General features: G+C 41.9%; 1 long non-coding RNA gene across 1 annotated transcript in view; it reads left to right on the forward strand.

Annotated features, from left to right (window-relative positions):
* The window catches only part of LOC134406894 (uncharacterized), a 558,830-nt gene that overhangs the window by 419,524 nt on the left and 118,584 nt on the right, over positions 1-20,722 (forward strand). The window contains exon 3 of the long non-coding RNA XR_010025990.1: positions 3,344-3,420. This is a non-coding gene — a long non-coding RNA (uncharacterized LOC134406894). The remainder of the gene's footprint in view (positions 1-3,343; positions 3,421-20,722) is intronic.

The raw sequence follows: 20,722 nt of genomic DNA on the forward strand, positions 1-20,722 counted from the left end.
CAGTCCCAGGAAAACCCTGATGACTGCAGCTCGTGTGGTGCAGCCTCTCAGGTCCTCAATTGGGCAAGGATCTGTGTGGGGTGGCTTCGTGCCCATGGGGGTGGCATGGCAGCAATTTTGCCATCCCTGGGATGGCAAGGGGTTTGGTCATGGAGTTTAGCGGGGGGTTACTTAGGTTTTCACTGCAAGTGCAGAGCTTCTCTTAAAAAAAAAAAAAAAAAAGAGGCGCCCATGATGTCTTTCTTCCCTTCTGGGATGTCACATGGCCGTATAGATGCTGGGGGAGGATCACGGAAGCAGTTAAGTCCGTGATACTCTCTCCTCCCTCTTGCTGTATCCTTAGGTGTAGACATGTCCAGGGAAAGGAGGAAGATATTGTACAATATATAGGATTGATCCAACTGCACCAAATGATTGCCCGTTTCAATTTTCAGTTTAAAAGTAGTGTTTGAAGGATGGGTTGGAGAACCTTAAATATATGCTCTTTCTGCCATTGTTTCCTGTTTCAGCAACATTTTTTTTCTATGCTCATGGCTTTTTTTTCTTTCTCTTTCCTAGAGTGATCCCAACCAATCAGGGGTCATGGACTGAATGGCTGAACTTGCACATAGTGCTAACCCATAGTATGGGTTATTGAATTCTGGGTTGTCATATGGGGTGAACACAGCCATGCTAACAAACCATGATTTGTTAACCATGAACAATCCAGAAAGAGAATACATGGTTTGGTTGTGAAGTCTGGATTGTTTAAAACATGGGTTGTCATTATGTGTGAACCCAGAACCATGAGTTGTTTCACCAGGCTACAGAGGCAGTGGGTGAAAGCTGTTCCACATACCAGCATTACAGTGCAACAATGGCGCTTTGGATATAGGGAGGGAGCAGGCAAAGGAGAAGGGAAACAAAGAAGCCAGGGACTGAGAAAATGAACCACAGTTCATTCACAGGTCCAAGTCATCAATCAGGCTCTTTTGGTCATCAAGATGAAACAGAAACAGAACCGAGCTTAACACAGTAGTGAATGTAGTGCCATAACTAGTCCTAATTAGGCAATCTGTAGTTGTGTACAGTAAACTGGTGAAGAGGGGAAATGCTCAAGCCCAATGGTATAGCCCACCCCCTCTTTACCTGCTTCCATAGCACCAAGGGTGACTTTTGGAAGAGAAGACCCTCCACGTGATTGAGAACATTGGAGCCTCCATGGACACGGGAGGCTCTCCTCTTCAAAAATCACCCTTGGTTCTATGGAAACAGGTAAAGAGGGGTTGGGTCTATAGCACTCCCACTTCTCCTGCTTTTACTGTACACAACTAGATCTATACCAAGCAGGATATAACACTCTGAAAACATTTTGAAAACTGCATATGTAGTGTGTCCTGGGCCTAAACAGTTGTCACTACTGTTATAAATCATTATAAAGCAGTAGTGTAGATCCTGCCCAAGTCTATATGCAGCTACTGATGTTATCCAAAGTGTTTTAGTGCAATGTGTCCCAAACGGGGGGGGGGGACTTCATAACCCTTTGCAACAATTTCAGGAAATGTCTTTGTACATTCAGCTGATCACATGGAAGATTCTGAGTTTATTCAGCTAAATGTGCAAATTCTTCAGACCATCAGCTTCAATTTGGAGTGGAATCAGTGGGGACAAGGAAGTTGCGAGCACTTGCTCCCCATCCACATATGGTTTGAAGACAAGGAAGAAAACATCTGCGGGGAGTAATAGTAAAAGTGCTTAGGACTTTTTGTACTATATTCTATTAAGTGAAATCTTAAGGATCCCACAGAAGTTATCTGAGGGCCAAACTAAATGTGAGTTTGGCTTACTTACTTTAGTGTAAGTGTGAATAGCCCCAATTCTAATCAGGACCATGGCGATTCAGGAGGGGGAGATTTAAGCTCCTCCTGTTTTTGTCCAAAAATTCCCCCCCCCCATGGGACGGGTTAAAAAAAATCAATCTACGTAATTCTAATAGGGCTGGATTTTTTTCCAATGGGGGTGGACTTTCAGGATGGAAATGGGAGCTTAAATCTCTCCTCCTGAATCACCACGGTCTCAATCTGAACCAGGGTCACACATGCCTATACGAAAGCTGCCTCACCTGTAAGAATCGAAAAACTGATAAACCATTTTTCATGATCCAAGGTACTTGAAAAAGTTATGTGGTCCAGGCAGATACCAGTGAGCCAATCCGGGCCTATGGCTAGGGAAGACTCTGGACAAAGAGTTCAGAAGTGCAAGTAGCTTTCCTAGGCCTCATTCTCACTGAGGTGGTAAATCTGTCTCTGAACTGTACCAGTGAAGAATACGTGGAAGACTCTGAATAGTCTATGATCCTTAGGGTTGCATTGCACCTAATAGAATGAAGCAGCAATAAGTTGCAGGTGGGACCGTGAATGACTGAAGCTCGTCCACACAAAATAATAATTAAAATAAATTCCCCCACACAAAATCAGATTTAACAGTGAGCGGTTCCAGTGAAGCCTGTTTGTATGTGCATGCTGCTTTTTCATGTGGCAGTCATGTGAACATCGACCTTATGTCGTATCAATACGTTCCTATTATGGTGATGCTATATCCCTTTGCGCAACATAATGACGTTGGTTGTGGTGCTTTGGATAATACAGAATAAAAAGTGGGAAATAACACTAGAAAAGTGGTATGTGGAATGCATAATGTGCCCCAACAGTGGTCACTGCACTTCATTACTAATAAAAAGCACTAGTGTAGACCTAGCCCTGGTCTCTGAAGAGGTAAAGCCCAGGTACAGGTGCATGACCTCAATGAGAACTAGTGCTTAGGCACATGGTCTTTGTACACCGTGATATGTCCGGCATTCTCATTAGATTTAAGGCAATGTTGGAGAACCTGTGGACCTCCAGAGGTTGTTGGGTTCCATCTCCCATTAGCCCCACCCATCCCATTTGGGATTATGGTGGTTGTAGCCCAGTAGTCCCACAGCTTCCCAACCCCTATTGTAAAGTATATTTTAAATGGTATAGCAGGCCACTTAAAATGTACATGAAGAACAATGGTATGACTGAGAAGCAATTAGCATGATCATATGCTAGTTATACCTGTCACAGTTGGATTGTATGAATTGTCATACATTAGTGTCACAAATATAGCTTTCTTTTCATGTAGCGTGGAGATTAGTTTATCTGTAATAAACCCATAACTACAATTTCAAGTAATCACATGAATTGTCTTTAACCATTTTCTCACTGCATTTCTTCATTCTATATTCCTCTGTGAATCTGCTTTACAAAGCATTCCAACCAAATTTATGAAAGATACATTTGTAAATGTGATTCGCTGACTGGTATTTATTTCTTTTAAACAGTGACCAAGACTTGGTGACTGCAAGGTGGATCTAAGCTTCATGACCAGAAAGAGATTTGTTTTTCCTGAAGTACTCAGGTAATTTGATGGGATGATGATGATGATGATGATGATGATGATGATGATGATGATTGAGAGAGTTGTATTTAACTAACATCTCCTAATATCAGTAGGCTACCTAGGGTAAGTAGAATTTGATATTAACGCAGTCCTGGAAGATTGTAAAGGCTTTCTGAATGTTTTCAACTATAGACAATGATTTAGTATGATTTTTTTCTCTCCAGTTCAGGAAAAAAAAAACCCAAAACATATTAGTTTATTCAGAGGCCTATTTGACTGACATCTGTCATCTGATGATAGCTTAGTTACCTGAAACTATGTCAAAGCCATTGTCATAAATAAGACATTGTGACAAAGCACTCCTTAATTCAAGGGTCTTGTGCTGTGGATAGGGCTGGTCTTCTATGCTCGTAAATGGTGGGACTTGGTGACCACAATATATCATTAAAGTGAAGGTTGACGTTTATTTAATGTGTTTTTATTGAGACTCACAATGTGGGTGTAAACATGTAGGACAGCCTTCCCCAAGGTGGTGCCCTGCAGATGTGTTAGACTACCACTCCCAGCATCCACCAGCCACCATGGCTGTGGATGCTGGGATTTGTATTCCAACACATTTGGAATAGCTTGGAGATTAGTTTATCTGTAATAAACCCATAACTACAATTTCAAGTGAGCACATGAACTGCCTTTAACCAGCTGAGTTTTCTCACTGAGTTTCTTTGTTCTATAATCCTCTGTGAATCTGCTTAACAAGGCTGATCTAGGACTTGGAACTGGCACTCTACCTCTTAAGCCAGATCTACACCAAGCAGGATATGACACTTTTAAAACTGTTTGAAAACTTTATATGGAGTGTGTCACTACTGTTATAAACCATTTTAAAGCAGTAGTGTAGACCCTGCCTTAAGCAGCCTCTCTGTGTTTTGAGATTTTCTGCTGAAGCTCTTCTCCAAATGCTTTCCATATCAGAAGTGATTGCACAACAACAAAGGATTTTTCTCTTTCTCAGTTGTAGTGCCCCAGTTACAGAATGCCCTCCAGAAAGAGATGCACCTGGCAGCTACATTACATTCTTTCTTTCTTTTTGCACCAGCTTAAGTCATTTACATTGGATCAGGCATTTTAGTTCTAAAAAGGCCTTAGCCTGCTGTGTCTTAGTTGCTGCCTTACTTTATTTTTGATGTTTGGTTTTGTTGTACATTTTGGTGCTTTATGATATATTAGCCGTCCACCACCCTGGAATCTCTTGGATGATGGATGGTGTACAAATGTATTAAAATAAGTGATCCAGTTTCTCATTCCAAGTGAATCCAGGTTTTCGGTACGTATTTCCCAAAGATACATCAAGATACATTTGCCAGAATAACAGAAATAATTTGATAGAGATACATAGTAAAGAATACTTGTATATCTCCTCAAAGTAAGTAACATGCAAGCATCTGAGGTTTATAAAGGAATGCCACTGTGAGGAGGTTTCTGTAACGTGGAGAAAGGGGATATCTCTCACTTTATTTTTCTTTATAATATGGGAACAAGTCCTAAGGGAACCCAGTTAAAAGTGCATTTACTCTGCCCCTAGAAAATTGAAGTGTGTGAATTAGCCTTTATTTGATTAATATTTCTACTGATCGCTATTATGACTTTCTTTTAACAATATGTTTGGAATTGTTCTTCTCACTATTATCCATGACTTTTATATGTTCACCTACTAGTGCGATGAAAAAATATTGATAGTGATAGTATTTCAAACACATTACCTTATTTATTTTTTTATTGAACATTTTTGCAATTTTGGAAATATTGAGTTCATTTTTTAAAAAACAACAACAACAACAACAACCTTGTATATGTGATGAATCCACACAAGACTATTTTGTGGCTTTGCCATGTACACATAACTACATTGACCAAGGTTGGCTAATTTGTGGCTCTTCAGGTGTTTGTCCTACATTTTCCTTAGGCTCTAGCCAGCATAGTCAATGATGAGGGATGAGGGAGGTTGTAGGGCAAAATATCTGGAGGTCCACAAGTTGCCCACCCCTGACATAGACACATGTGTTCATCACATCCAATCAGTTCACTGAATTACATAGGATTCATGCAATTTCTGACATGGAAGCGATGTGCAGCTCAACCCTATACATCAGCTCTCCCTAACCTAGTGCCCTCCAGATGTTTTGGACTTCAGTTCCCCTAGGCTCCAGCCAGCATGGCTGATGGTCAAGAATGCTAGGAGTTGTAATCCAAACCATTTAGGGGGCACCAGGTTGTGGAAAGTAGCAATAAATGTTCACTACTCACTTACCTGAGAGTAAGTCCCACAGAACTTGGTGGGGCTTACTTCTGAGAAGTCACATATAGGATTGCACTGTGTGTGTAAGAAAGTTCAGTTTGTATAAATTAGCCCTTGGTATCAGTCTTGATTTATCAGAGCAATAAAGTATTTGTCGCCCCTTACTAACAGAGCTCATTCTGTAAAAGAAAATGGCACAGGAACATATCCTCAAGTACAACTCAGTAGTGCTAACAGGCACAAATAATGCTGAATATAGTGTGACAACAAACTTAATGGATATAGCACAATAAAATGGTTGATAATATGCCAATAAAGTGATTGGTGTGTTGAAGGAGTTGGAAGAGTATGCGTAAATACATAAAGTTTATGTAAAGAGCACCTGGAAGAATGATTTAATTATGGAGTTACATTGGTAACTATGCTTTATAACTGGTTGAGCAATTCCTTACTTGCTTTTGTATGGCCCTGTTTGGAAGACACCTTCAACTACAGCTTTAGCCACACTGATTAAGGCAAAAAGCATTATTTATTTATTTATTTATTCATTTATTTATTACATTTATATACCGCCCCACAGCCGAAGCTCTCTGGGCAGTTTACAACAATTAAAAATAGTAAACATTAAAAGTATACAAAAATTTAAAAAACATAAAAACAGTATAAAAACAACAGTAACCATTTAAAAACAATTCTGGGGTCCATTAAAAACAAACTTAACGTTGTTAAATTCTGTTAAAATGCCTGGGAGAAGAGAAAAGTCTTGACCTGGCGCCGAAAAGATAACAACGTTGGCGCCAGGCGAGCCTCATCGGGAAGATCATTCCACAGTCGGGGGGCAACCACTGAGAAGGCCCTCTCCCTTGTTGCCATCCTCTGAGCTTCCCTCAGAGTAGGCACTTGGAGGAGGACCTTAGATGTTGAATGCAGTGTACGGGTAGGTTCATGTCGGGAGAGGCGTTCCATCAGGTATTGCGGTCCCAAGCCATTAATCACTGTGGTTAAAGCATTGGTTTAAGGTGTCTTCTAAACAGGGCCTATATCACTATTGCTGAAAGTAGTGCAAAGTGGCATACATGGAGAAAGGATTTCAAGTATAACAGATGCAGGAACATCATCAACTTTGTTAATACAGATATATCAAACTGAAAAGGCTGTAACCTCTCCGACGTGTAAAAAAAGGTGAGAGGAAAGTTTACTTTTAATCTGTAATAGCCAAAATTGTGACACACACCATTTGACAGGGTACATTTGCAACAATATTTATAACTTGTCTAATCTTATTCTCCATCTGAAAATTGCCTGGGTTTTCTGTTCTGTGTTATATATAATGGATATTTTGTACACACACACACTTCTTGAAACAATTCCTTCTGTCTGCTAGACTGTAACAAATATACCATGCTTGATTTAGAATGGTTGCTAAATTATTTATCTTCTGAGGCTGTTGTCATATAGGAAGCAAATGGAACACTGTCTATTGCTTAAGCTTTGCAAAAAGGGGAGGCTTCCTTTAAACAAAACAATAATAGCTTATACTTTACAAATGTCATCAAAACATTAGGTGTGTTTTAAAGGTTAAAGCAAGTTAGATGGATGTTTCTGGGGAAATGACTTAGGGCTTATCCGCCTTGAACTAAATCCCCCATTTTGCTCTCCATGAGCTTGCTACCTCTGTTGCAGTGTGCATTGCTAGAAAGATATGACTAGGGATGTGCTCCGCTCCGATTAGGAGCGTAGAAGCAGTAGCGGATTGGCCTGCTCCGCCTTACCCAGAGGCGGAGTAGGAGCGGACCGCGGACCCCCTAGAAGCAAGGCGAAGAGAAGCGGCCATTTTTCGGAGCTCCGAGTTCAGGCGGAGCGCTCCGGTCGCTATCTTGAAAACATTTCGCCATAGGATTGCATTGCGGCAAATAATCGCGCATAACTACGTTGTTTTTGAAGCTATAATTCTGGAAATTCTTGTGCACAGAGAGTCGTGGATGGGGGTCATTTTGAGACCACTCTCACCTCTCTGCATCGTACGGGTCACGGGCTATATTTTTGTGAAAATCGGGTCAACCGCGCGGCTCAAACTGCGTTTTCGGCTTTTTGCCCATAGGATTGCATTGAGGGAAAGAATCGGGGATAACTGGGGGGGGGGTTTAAGCTATCATTCTGAAAATTCTTGTGCACAGAGAGTCGTGGATGGGGGTCATTTTGAGACCACTCTCAACTTTCTGCATCGTACGGGTCGCGGGCTATATTTTTGTGAAAATCGGGTCAACCGCGCGGCTCAAACTGCGTTTTCGGCTTTTCGCCCATAGGATTGCATTGAGGGAAAGAATCGGGGATAACTGGGGGGGTTAAGCTATCATTCTGAAAATTCTTGTGCACAGAGAGTCGTGGATGGGGGTCATTTTGAGACCACTCTCAACTTTCTGCATCGTACGGGTCGCGGGCTAGAAGTTTTTAAAAAATTGGCGGGAAAAATACCTTTTTCAAAGGGCTGAGGGGCAGAGTCGGCTCCCGGTCATGATGATCCCAAAGTTGGAGGAGGGCATAGGCAAAACAGGTAACTTGGGATTCTGGGAAACTTCTCTTTCTTCATCTGAACGGGCTTTTCCCCGTGTTTTTTAACACACCTCGCAGGGATGTTGTGTGTGGGGTGCCCGATTTTCAAAAATTCGCCAAAAATCAGGGGATGATGGGATTGCTTTGAAACTTGGCGTGCGTGTGTATATCCCCATGAGGTGTCATGGTGCCAAACATGAGGTTTCTAACTTGAACAGAAAAAAAGTTGTATAATTTTTTAGCTTTCAATGCAAGCCTATTGGGGGGGGAAACGGAGCTCCGGATCCGGATCTGGAGCTCCGGGCGGAGCGGAGCGGAAGTGGGTGGAGCGGGGGCGGGGCGGAGCGGCCCGATCCGAAAAATGGCGGATCTGCAAGTGAAGCGGAGCGGGGGGTCCGTGCACACCCCTAGATATGACCATCCATTGTAGAAACAAACCCATTAGAAACAAACAAAGCCCAGGTTGATTGTGATTGTAAAGCAGTCAGAAAGTAGCATTTTTACCTCATTGGCCTTCTTCTAATGCAGTTGCTTCCATATATATTTGATTCCTGAACAGGTGTACACATATTCAAATTTATTGTCCTTGCTTCATAAATTTGGCATGATTCTGTCTACAGAAAATAGCAGGAATCTAATACTGTACTCATAGATTCAACCTGAACAATCAACATGGAAAATCGCCTCCAGCATAATGCTTTTCATATCATATCGGGTCTGTCTGTCTTCACAGGTTTTTTTTTTAAGCATTTCTGTTGATGCAAATTTTACATGGTGAGCCAACCATGTCCTTGCAACTCTCTATGGAATTCAAAAAGTTAAAGTTGCTTTGAACCACATTTATTGGATGCAAATTCCTAGGGAGTATGTATCAATTCCACTCAAGCAGCCATGTTTTCATTTCAGCTGTCATTGGGTGATGGATTCTTGACTTGGGGCAAGACAGATATGTGAACCAAATCCTTATGTGAGCTGTGTCCTCTGCCTTTCTGATCCTTTGGATACTGCAGAGGAAGGGAGAGTAGCGTGAAATTCCATGGAAATTCTTTAGCCCACAAGTGCATGAGCATCTAATGCCCAATATTATTACTATTTTTTTATCTTCTGAGTTGTTAGGACATTTCTAGCATAGTCATCTTAAGATTGTAGCTACGGAAATAAACTAGGTTTTCGTGAGTGTTATAAAAGCATTCAAGAGAACATTTTGTGAAAAAGAATACATCGCATTAACTATGGATCATGTACACTAGCCAGTATTTGGACAATTCTCCCCACACACTATTTTGCTACAGCAATAATTGTGGCACTCTCTTGTGGCACTCTGCTTGTATTCAAGAGTATTCTTAACTACACTATTATAAGTGCTTTCAAAAATGGTGACTCTGAGGTCTTCAGTTATACTGCTGAAGCATAACTATCACCTGATCTGCTTCATGCTGTGAAATCTTTCATTGGTACCTGCTTATATCTGTGATCTGCTATAGAATATTGCACTCATCTTCTCCTTACCTCCCTTAGTGAGATGTTCTGTATCTCCAAAGATCAAAGAAAAGATAGTAACATGTGCCTCTCCAGGTTCAGGGACTGTGACAAGCTCTTTATTGAGTCTCCCACTGTGCACCCATGGTAGAATCCATATGGCTTCCTCTGCACTTCTTGATTCAGACTAGAAGATTTTAGCTGCTGGGAAGCATGGGTGTTCTGAAAGATGTTACTTTGCACACAATGACTAATGCCTACTTGTGGAAGAATTGGGATCAAAGGAGAGGGAGGTCATAAGGGCAAGTATGGACACACTTCTGAATTTTCTCCTCACTGTGGTGTGTTCTTCATCTAAATCTTCTGATGACGATAACCAAGAGCTGATTCACATATTATATTTTCCAGTCAGGGGATCTTTTGCACAGGTAATTAATAAATGTCTGCATTTCTTAATAAAAGAGCTGCAGCTCGTGCAAAATGCAGCGGCCAGATTGATTTCGGGAACCAGAAGGTTCAACCATATAACACCTGCTCTGGTCCGCTTGCACTGGCTGCCTGTATGTTTCTGAGCCCAATTCAAGGTGCTGGTTTTGACCTATAAAGCCTTACACAGCTTGGGACCACAATACCTGATGGAATGCCTCTCCCGACGTGAATATACCCGGTCACTACGTTCAACATTTAAGGTCCTCCTCCGGGTGCCTACTCCGAGAGAGGCTCGGAGTGTGGCAACGAGGGACAGGGCCTTTTCGGTGGTGGCCCCCAGACTATGGAATGATCTCCCTGATGAGGCTCGCCTGGCGCCAACGCTGCTGTCTATCCGGCGCCAGGTTAAGACTTTCCTCTTTGCCCAGGCATATGGCGGTACATCTTAATCACCCACATGTTTAGTTTTTAAACAGTTTTTAATGCTTTATGTGTGTATGTTCTGTGTTTTAGAATTTTAAATTTTGTATACTCGTTTTAATCTTAATTTTAGAATTTTTGTAAACTGCCCAGAGCCCTGGCTATGGGAGTGGTATATAAGTGCAATAAATAAGTAAATGTAGAAAATACAATTTGCCAGACCAATCTAATTCGCTCTTTGACAGAGGAACTGATTTAATTGATAAGGCGAATGAAGTTGGATATATTATGTCTAGGCATTAGCCAAACTTGTGGCCCTTTCTATGTAACACTCTGCTAAATCACATGGTAACTGTTCTTGTGCAGTGGGACTAGTTGGGAAGCATTTTGTGTAATTCAGTGACACCTCTCCCACTCCAATGTCAAAACCAGCAGCTGAAACCTTCTGTGAATAGTGCTGATTGTATGGAGCCAGTGGCAAACTCTCCTCCTGTCCTACTCCCTCAAATCTCCAAAGCATTTTTGCCCGAAGTGAAGGTATGGTTTCATACCTCATATGGTTTCAGCTGCACTTGGCCGTGTATGAGGCAGGGGTGTTATTAAGAATGGGGCCGCTAGACATAAGGCCATCTTCAATTGGGAATGGAAGCATCACTGTGGCTTCACTGAATGTATGCTCTCTTCGCAGAACTATTGTTCTATTCACTGGTGCTTAATCTTTTTATGTAAATGGCAAAGCCGGGTGATGGTGGCGTGGTAACTTCTGCTCTAATGTTATGTCTGACTTCACTCTAAAATACCCTATAATAGCTTACTAGTAAGAAGCCACTATAATGGTTCTAATTTAAAGGATTGTAATTGAGTGACCACATTGGGCCTGAGAGTTTGTATATGGAAAGTTAAATTTAATGACCCTGTTCAGATGACATGCTAAGCCATGGTGGTTAAACATTTTGAGCTAAACATTATGGCTTAGTGTGTCATGTGAGCCATTCTCATTGTGATGGCTACATAACCATGGTTTAAATGCACTCACTAACCATTTGCTGCAAAAGGGTTAGCAGCCTAACGATGGCTTAGCGTGTGATCTCAACAGGCCCATTAAGGGCAGAGGGAGGTTTAAATCTGCATTGATCTTAGGATGTTGTCATGAGTGCTGCTGCTCTAAATATGAAACAATGCAGAAGAGTGATAATTAGTACAGTGCTGCACTTCTGTGCATGTGAATAAGTCCAAATATTAGAGTAGCAAGTTCCAGATTTCTTTTGCCTTTAGAATATATATTTAAACTTTACTGAAGTATCTAAAATATGATGTGACAACTAGGAAGCCAGATAGAAAATTGTAGGGAAACAGTGAAAGAAGAGTGATCAGGGGAAGCAAGGGCATATTAATTGGCAAAACCTGAGATATTTCAATGAGGAAGATAAGAGAGCAATCAGACCACCAAGTGGCCAATGGAACTGGCCAGAGCATTATTATTCCAGCATCTTAGAAGGGCAGGAGCAGAATTCCTTCAAAAGACAGGGCCTGCCAAACAGCTCAGAGAACTTCCATTCCTTGCTTGCTTGAAAAACAATGGGTATTTCTGAAATGGAGCTAAGCTGGTGGGGAAACATACGTAAAAATATTGCAAAAATAATTCAGAATTTGAAAATCCAGGACCAGGCCATCACATTCCAGGGGGATACTGTTTCTTTGCTTACATCTTCTGTAGGTGTGTACCATCCACATGAAATGGGTCCATTTTGACTTTTCCACCAACTAGCGCTCCATGCAGTTCCAGCCTTATTTATTTATTGCGTTTTTATTTTATTTATTTATTGCATTTTTATTTTATTTATTTATTGCATTTTTATACTGCCCAATAGCCGAAGCTCCCTGGGTGGTTCACAAAAACTAAAACCATTCAAAATATAAAACAAACAGTATAAAACATGATATAAAATGCACATTAAAAAACTGATTAAAAACATGCCATGCATGATTAAAACATTAGGCAGGGTGAGGAGTCACCTCAGGCGGCAGAGGCTGGGAGGTGGCAGTAAGGTTTTGAAAAAGAGAGGTGTGTGCCATGCAGCCTGCTCTGTGCCCCTTTAGGTAGTCTGCTGCCTTCAGGTGCAGTGGAAGACTGCACCCATCAGACAGATTCATCTGCCAGTCCAGTCAACTTTTGTACTTGGGACGGAAGGGTGAGCCATCTTGTTTTTAACCTCTAGCAGCCAAATGTCTTGAGCCAGCCCAGATGAAAGAGATTATTATTTCTATTTATGAGATAAAGCTCTTCCACTATATTTAGGTGGCATCACAAGGTAGCAGAATAAGCAATGTTGCCAAAGGAAGATGAGAGCTGATAGAAATGGAAGAGGAACATAGGGAGAAAAGTAGAGTGGAACAGAGAAGCTGAATCAGTTTTTTTGGGATATCATAGAAATTGTTTTAATAAGATTGCAGTCAGCACTGCCTGGGAGGGACTGGAAAAGGCAGAATTGGAGTCAGAAGTGGATAAGTATCTGAGACTGTGGGTCTATAGAAATGAAACTGCAGGTTTTTAGCCTGCTGTTGCATCATAGTAGATTATCTAGAAGAGGCTACTGATCTTATAGGAAGTTTGTGTACTTCTCTAAATAATACTCATTGTATCTAAAAGAGAGAGAAGGAAATTGAATAATGTAAGCAATGCTGGCTGTCTCTGTAACGCTTCGGCAACTTGCTGGTAAAAATCACACACAGCTATAGCAGCATGGATGCTCTCTCTCTCTCTCTCTCTCTCTCTCTCTCTCTCTCTCTCTCTCTCTCTCTCTCTCTCAAACACACACACACACACACACACACACACACACACACACACACACACTTGCCTAGGACTGCATGCTGATGGATACTGAACATGTGAGAAAAAGAGAAGAGATATGGATTAGATAATGAAGACCACTCTGTTGATTTTTAGAACTAGTCCAGGCAGTAGATTTCTAGGTTCTTGTTTAGCAAATTATACTATGTTGAAAATACAGAAGGAATTAACCTCTGCTTCCATCAGAGTCTGTTGCAGACTTGATTCAGACTCAAATGTGTGTGTATATTCTGTAGATGTGTGGTAAAATTAGATTTGGGCCAGAATAGTTTTCATAGTGCACAAAAGGTAGATTTTCCATTATGGAACTAATAACTGCAGCTCTGAATTCTCAATATGAAAATGTTTGAAAAGCCAAAGAGCTGGAGGGCTCCAAAGCCAAGGGTCATGTGTGAGTGTCTGCCACCATTGGTAGAGTTTCCATGTTGCTTGACTGGCTGGACTTTACTTATATTCTAGCCTGTCTCGTGCCATTTGGACTGACCCAGCTTCCCAGCTCTCATTTCAAAACAAAAAACAAAAAACCCTTTAGTTAGAACAGTAGCCAGGAGGGTGAATGTGCAGATAATATCTGTGCAATTGTTTGGTGAGAAAATGGCCCATTCCTGCCTTTCAGTGTTTTAGGCAAGGAGTTTCACACACAGCCTTTTGGCTCTGGCCTCTTTTGGCGCTGTTCACACCCCCTTACAGCTCTGGCCACATGCCCTTTTCACATGTAGCCCCTGAGTCATCGCCAAAGCCCCAATGGGGCCTCTGACTCTAAAAAAGTTGTTGTACTCCTAAATTTTGCACTGCTAGCCATAGAGACTTTAAAAAGTATAGAGGGACACACCCATTATTTTGAAAAGGTCCTTCCTGGTTTATTTGGAATCTATTTTTAATCCTCCCCAGTATAGTTATTACTGTCCATAGAAAGCAACTGAGAAATCCTGGAGCTACTAGCAGCAAAACTTGAAGTTTATGCTCATTTTAATCAGATCTGTGTGGGTGGGAGGGTGGGTGGGTTGGGGGGATGTTCTGGGTTTGGGAACATATAAAAATGCCTATGCAAATAAAACCCATCATTATTTTACCCATATTGGGGGTGGGGGCACTATAATTGAGGGAGGGTGGGAGTAAGAGATGGAAAACAGAAGCTGGAATGCAGGCAGGATTTGGTGACAAGAAAAGACATTGGGGAAAGGCCCTAAAAGTGAGGAAACCATTTTGCACAGTCCATTTTCAGTCCTGCAGCACATGTGACATAAAGCACTAGTTGCTAGGGAACATGAGTGGGTGGGTTCTGTTGCACCATGTCCTGCTTTATTGGTCCCTGGCTGATGGCTGGTTGGCCACTGTGTGAACAGAGTGCTGGACTAGATGGACCCTTGGTCTGAGCCAGCATCAGGGCACTTGTTAGGTTCTTAAAGGATGCAGCAATAACTATGGTTTCTAATCAGAAACTGGCCTGGATTTTGGGATGATGTGTGGAAAACTGGAGTGGAAGAGCACCCCAGATCTTTAACAAGTGTATGACATTTCTTTCTGTGATCGGATCATTGTGAACCTGTAGTGTACTGGCCCACCTTGATTGCCATGCCAGGAAGTGCCTGACTTCAGCACTTCTGTTTCCAGCTCAAGTGTGGCCAGCAGCCAGTTTGCTGCAGAGATTTCCTCTGTACACCTCCGACTTTTTGTAAAGTGAAGTCTTCAGCATACTTAGCGATAACAGCCCCTTTAAACTACTTAAAGTAGAAATGCACTCCTCTCCTCCTTTGGGAGTAGAAGAAGTTGCATAGCATCAGCCTTCCTCAACCCAGTACCCTCCAGATATACCGTAGTACAACTACGGTGTACTGCAGCATGTCTGGAGGGCACTGGATTGAGGAAGGCTGCCTGGCTTTGTGTATGCTGAGCACTGGTGAGCATCTCCTTCCAAATGTTGAGCAAGCTGTGGCAACTTTAACAGGAATTGTCCAAGGTGCTCTCTTATTTCAACTTCACCCCCCCACAAACACACACACCTCTCTCATTGAATTACCGTTATCTGAGATCATTATGCCCAAGGAGCAAATAAAGCTTACTGGCAGAGTGGAGGTTAATAAGGAAACTACCAAGGTGGGAAAGGGCTACCCCACCCGCATCCTCACAGCACATCCACAGCCTCACCTGTTGGAGATTAAAAAGAGGAATAGAGCTGTGCGTCATCAACGTACTAATGACAATGACTCCAAAATTCCGGATGACCGCACCCAATGGTTTCATGTAAATGTTAAACAGCATGGTGGACAAGACTAACCCCTGCGGAACCCCATACTGGAGAATCCACAGGGCTGAGCAATGTTCCCCAAGCACCACCTCCTGGAGCCAAGCCAACAAGTAGGAGCGGAACCACTGCAATGTACTCCCTTCCACTCCTAACTCAGCCAGTCGTCCCAGAAGGATACCATGGTTGATGGTATCGAAAGCCACTGAGAGATCAAGAGAATCAACTGAGTCACACTCCCCCGTCTTTCTCCCAACATAGGTCATCATACAGGGCGACCAAGGCCCTTTCTACACCTAAGGATTATCCCAGGCAAATGGAGGGATCATCCTTGCCTGCTCCCAGGATCTCCTGTGTGTCATTTGCATACACAGGGATGATCCCAGGACATAGGCATGGTCTAGACATGCCCCACGGCTGTTTCTGCGCCAAAATACCACACAAAGAGAATCTTGATGCAATCATAAATAGAATTGGTGACAAAATTGTTTTCCCTCCCCCCCCCCGTGTTTTTTTATCAATGAGGACATGTACATTAGTAATATACAGCAGAGCAAAAAAAAGAAGCTGTGACCAATTATGCACCAATTATGGAATTAATATTTGAGATTTTCTTAGTGAAATCAGAAATCCAAAGGAGTGAAACATAGAAAAAAAGGACCCCATGGACCAATAAAGGAACAGAACAGAGTAAATCCACTCCTCCCAAGTGAACACTAGATTTAAAAACTGACCACCATGGTGAGTAAAGTTTTGAGGCTTTTTATTTGTACTGGATACACCATAAGGATGACCTAGTTATCCTGTGGGATACTCCTAAGCCTCCTTCTGATCTATTCATGCAAACCTCAGTGGAGTTCATATTTGATCGTGTTCTTCAAAACCTCCCATAGAGGGTAAAAAAAGAGTGGGAGGAGGAATGGTTGCTTTATATATTTCAAGCATACCTTGTTCTGCTTAATCTAAAGAAGCCAGTGATTTGTCAGGCTCCCATTCCTCAGACAGCTTAGGGCAGAGTCCATCTGCAGAACTGTGCTTGACTCCCTCTCAGGTCAATGAGGCTACTTAAGATTTAGTAGTGGTGAATTACAGAGTTACAGTCTGATTTCAAAAGTTGGATAAGCGATGGTGTGTTGTTTTTGTTGTTTTTATCACAAGTGAGAAAGCTCTAAGCAAATAGCTGTTCCAACTTTCTTGAGTGGGAATTATGCCTGCTGAAAATATGTCATGCCCATCTGGTGGTACTGGAATTTGAGGCAGCAAATACCTCCTAGACATCATTACACCTGTAGAGGCTCACACTAAAATCTCCGAAGCGCAGACAAAAAAGGGGGTTCAGAGGCATTTCTGGCTGAAAAATGAGAGATGTTGGGTTGCAGAACTTGTGATTGAAGCCAGCAATTTAAGAACTCTTTCCAGAGCAGAAGGTTTTAAATAAGTAATATACTCTGGTAAAATAAAGCAGATTGCAACACAGTGTTATTCTTGAGATGAGTAGTGGAGTATAATTCAGGTTCATTAAATAATACTGCAGTAATCTAACCTCCAAGTTAGATTACTGCAATGCACTCTACGTAGGGCTGCCTTTGAAGACAGTTCGGAAGCTGCAGCTCGTGCAAAATGCAGCGGCCAGATTGATTTCTGGAACCAGAAGTTTTGACCATATAACACCTGCTCTGGTCCGCTTGCACTGGCTGCCTGTATGTTTCTGAGCCCAATTCAAGGTGCTGGTTTTGACCTATAAAGCCTTACATGGCTTGGGACCACAATACCTGATGGAACGCCTCTCCCGATGTGAATATACCCGGTCACTACGTTCAACATCTAAGGTCCTCCTCCGGGTGCCTACTCCGAGAGAGGCTCGGAGTGTGGCAACAAGGGATAGGGCCTTTTCGGTGGTGGCCCCCAGACTGTGGAATGATCTCCCTGATGAGGCTCGCCTGGCACCAACACTACTATCTTTCCGGCGCCAGGTTAAGACTTTCCTCTTTGCCCGGGCATATGGCTGCACATCCTAATTACCCACATGTTTAGTTTTTAATTAGTTTTTAATGCTTTATGTGTGTATGTTCTGTGTTTTAGTGTTTTAAATTTTGTATACTTGTTTTTACCTCAATTTTAGAATTTCTGTAAACCACCCAGATTGCCCTGGCTATGGGAGTGGTATATAAGTTTAATAAATAAATAATATAAATAAATAAATAAATTTCTTCTAAAAAGAAAGGCCATAGCTAGACCTAAGGTTTATCCCTGGATTGTCCAGGGGTCAAGCCTGTTCATCTAGGTGACACACAGGGGATCCAGTGCTCAGGCAGGGGCGAACCCTGGATGATCCCAGGATAAACCTTAAGTCTAGCTGTGGCCAAAGTCATTGCATTTGTGTTTACTTCCCTAGTTGGCATCTCTTTAAATTATTGTGTTGAGTTCATGCTAATGATTCAATTCTCATTATGGTTGCTTAGGCTTATAGAGAAGATGGGAAATAGGAAGAGAAGTGACAGACTGCTCCAGGCCTTAATATAACCTCTACTGCAAGGATGGGCAGACTTTCCAAGTTTGAAGGATCTCTTTTGTTTACCACAGCCAGCCCTACCATTGGGCAAAGTCTGTCAGTCACCTCAGTTAGCAGGAGTGAAGTATTGAAAGGCAGAATTATGGAAGCTACACAGCTTCCCCTGCTTCCCCTCATCGACTTGCTGCTTTCAGGTGTTGTGGAGGATGCTATCCCATCACCAGTTTCACATTATGTAGGGCAGAGGTAGGCAGCGTGGCACCCATGAACACCACTGCACCCTCAGACATCCTTCTTAGGAGGGCAAGCTGCCCTGCCTCTCCTATTTTTATTATTCTTTTAAAATAGCACATTTTGTTACTGGCAGGTGGGATTGACTCACAGCAAAGTGAAGGCCTCTAGCTTCTTCCACCTTCCTTCCCCATGAACATCTATGGGCCACACATTTATTTATTATTGCATTTATATCCCATCTTTTTTCCTCCAAGGAACTCAAGGCGGCGTACATAACCCTCCTCTCCATTTCTATCCTCATAACAACAACAATCTAGTGTCGTAGGTTGGGCTGAGATTCTGTGACTGGCCCAAAGTCACCCAGTGGGTTTCCATGGCCGAGTGGGGACTAGAACCCAGATCTCCCAACTCCAAGCCCAACACTTTAGCCACTGTGCCACACTGACTCACCACACGGAGCTCAGAGACATTCCTAGGAAATGAAGATGGCAGATGGCTGCAGGCCAATGCTTTCATCTGTAGAATGCCCATTTTGTGGTGGCATCTAAGACGATTTCTCAGATTTCCAAATGTGCCCAGCCCCCTCCGCCAAAATTCCCTACTCCTCCCCACACAGGTTTTTTTTTTTTAATACTGCAAATCTGCATGGTTTATATCAACTAATTTTTCGTTTATATAAAAGCCATTACATAAGGCAGAACTATTTGTTACACCTTTTTATTGTGATGTTGAAATAGAACAAAGGAGGAAATACCTTTGATAATCATGCAAATGGACATGCTTCAGAGGGACCAGTTCTTAGCATTTCCCCAAAAAAATGTGTGGTTAAAGTAACACCTGCTGGTAGTACTTTAAGATATGTTTGCAAACGCGAATAGGATGAGTCTGTAGGAAGCTGAGATAAAAGAACCCTAGCTCTCAGGGGGATGGGGTGTTATTTGTATGCCATACCTAAATGACAAGAAGAACGACCAAAAAAAAAAGAAGAAGAAGAAGAAGCTGGAGAAGCAAGTATAAAGATGTGTATTGATTCAGAAGAGGCTTTATAGGAACAAAGCTTCTTTGAACAAAACCCTTTGTGAGGACTCTTGGCACTGACACATGTTGCCTATACTGCTTTGTCTCCAAGCAACTTGGAAAGGGAAGATTTTGTTCCAGCTAGCTATCAGGTCAATCCTTTTGATCAGGTGGTAGCCCACAAGCATGTTAATGTGCCTAGTAGTGTATGAAATTCAGCTCAAATGCAACAAATGTTGTATGCTGAAATGTTCTCATCAAGAATGGATATTTCTAGGTCGTTTAACCACTATTTCTGGAGCTCATAACTGCTATGCTGAGTGTTATACATAAAACAATACATGTTTTTTTTCTACCACACCCTTTCTCTTGGAAGTATTGTGGCCTATTCTTTTTGTTGGGGGTGTAAAGTATTTGCACACAGGACTATGCACCCCTACAGATAATAGTTTTGCTATGTCAAACAAAAAAGAGATGTGTGCATAACTAGATTTTTTTTAAAGCAAAACAAAATGGTGTAAGATGTTTGTCCATTCAAATGGAAGATACTGACGTTAATTCATAGAAAACCAGAATTGGCATACTAACAGGGAGAGAACGCAGAATAAAGAACAGACTGTATGCAAACTATTATTTTTATCATCAGTACAGGTACAAAAGAAGTCATCCACACATACCCCAGATGAACATGTAAATAAATTACCACAACCTTCAAAAAGGTTAAGGACTATTTAATATAATACAAGTGTTGCACATTCAGAGTTGAAATTCCAGTTAAATCTATGAGTAATCAGTGCTATGGCCAATCTAAACATAATGTTGATTACATTACATTTAAAATAATAGTCCAGAGAGCTTCAGCTATTGGGCAATATAAAAATGCAATAAATAATAAATAAAAATAAATAGTCATGGACAGATCAGGGTTGAACCACAGAAGATAACTCTTTCCCCCCACACTCTTGCTGCCCCAGTGAAAACATCTCCCCTTGCCAAGCTGCTAATTTACCTTTGCGAATGGAAGCTTCCTTTTTTGCAGACTTGGAGGGGGATAATTTCCATTGGGCCTATGGCAGAGAGATAAGGATACACATGCACACACACACACATGTCTCATTGTTTTTATTTTACATGTTTCAAGGGTACATTACATAATGGCTCATTCTTTATCGTCCAAATATGTCAGTGCAGCACAGTGATTGCATTAGCACTATTAAATATTAGGGCTGTGCACAAACTCCCTGATTCACTTTGGACCCCAATTTGGACCTTCTGAATCGG

The sequence above is a fragment of the Elgaria multicarinata genome, chromosome 1 (assembly GCF_023053635.1).
Source record: "Elgaria multicarinata webbii isolate HBS135686 ecotype San Diego chromosome 1, rElgMul1.1.pri, whole genome shotgun sequence".
Taxonomy (NCBI): domain Eukaryota; kingdom Metazoa; phylum Chordata; class Lepidosauria; order Squamata; family Anguidae; genus Elgaria; species Elgaria multicarinata.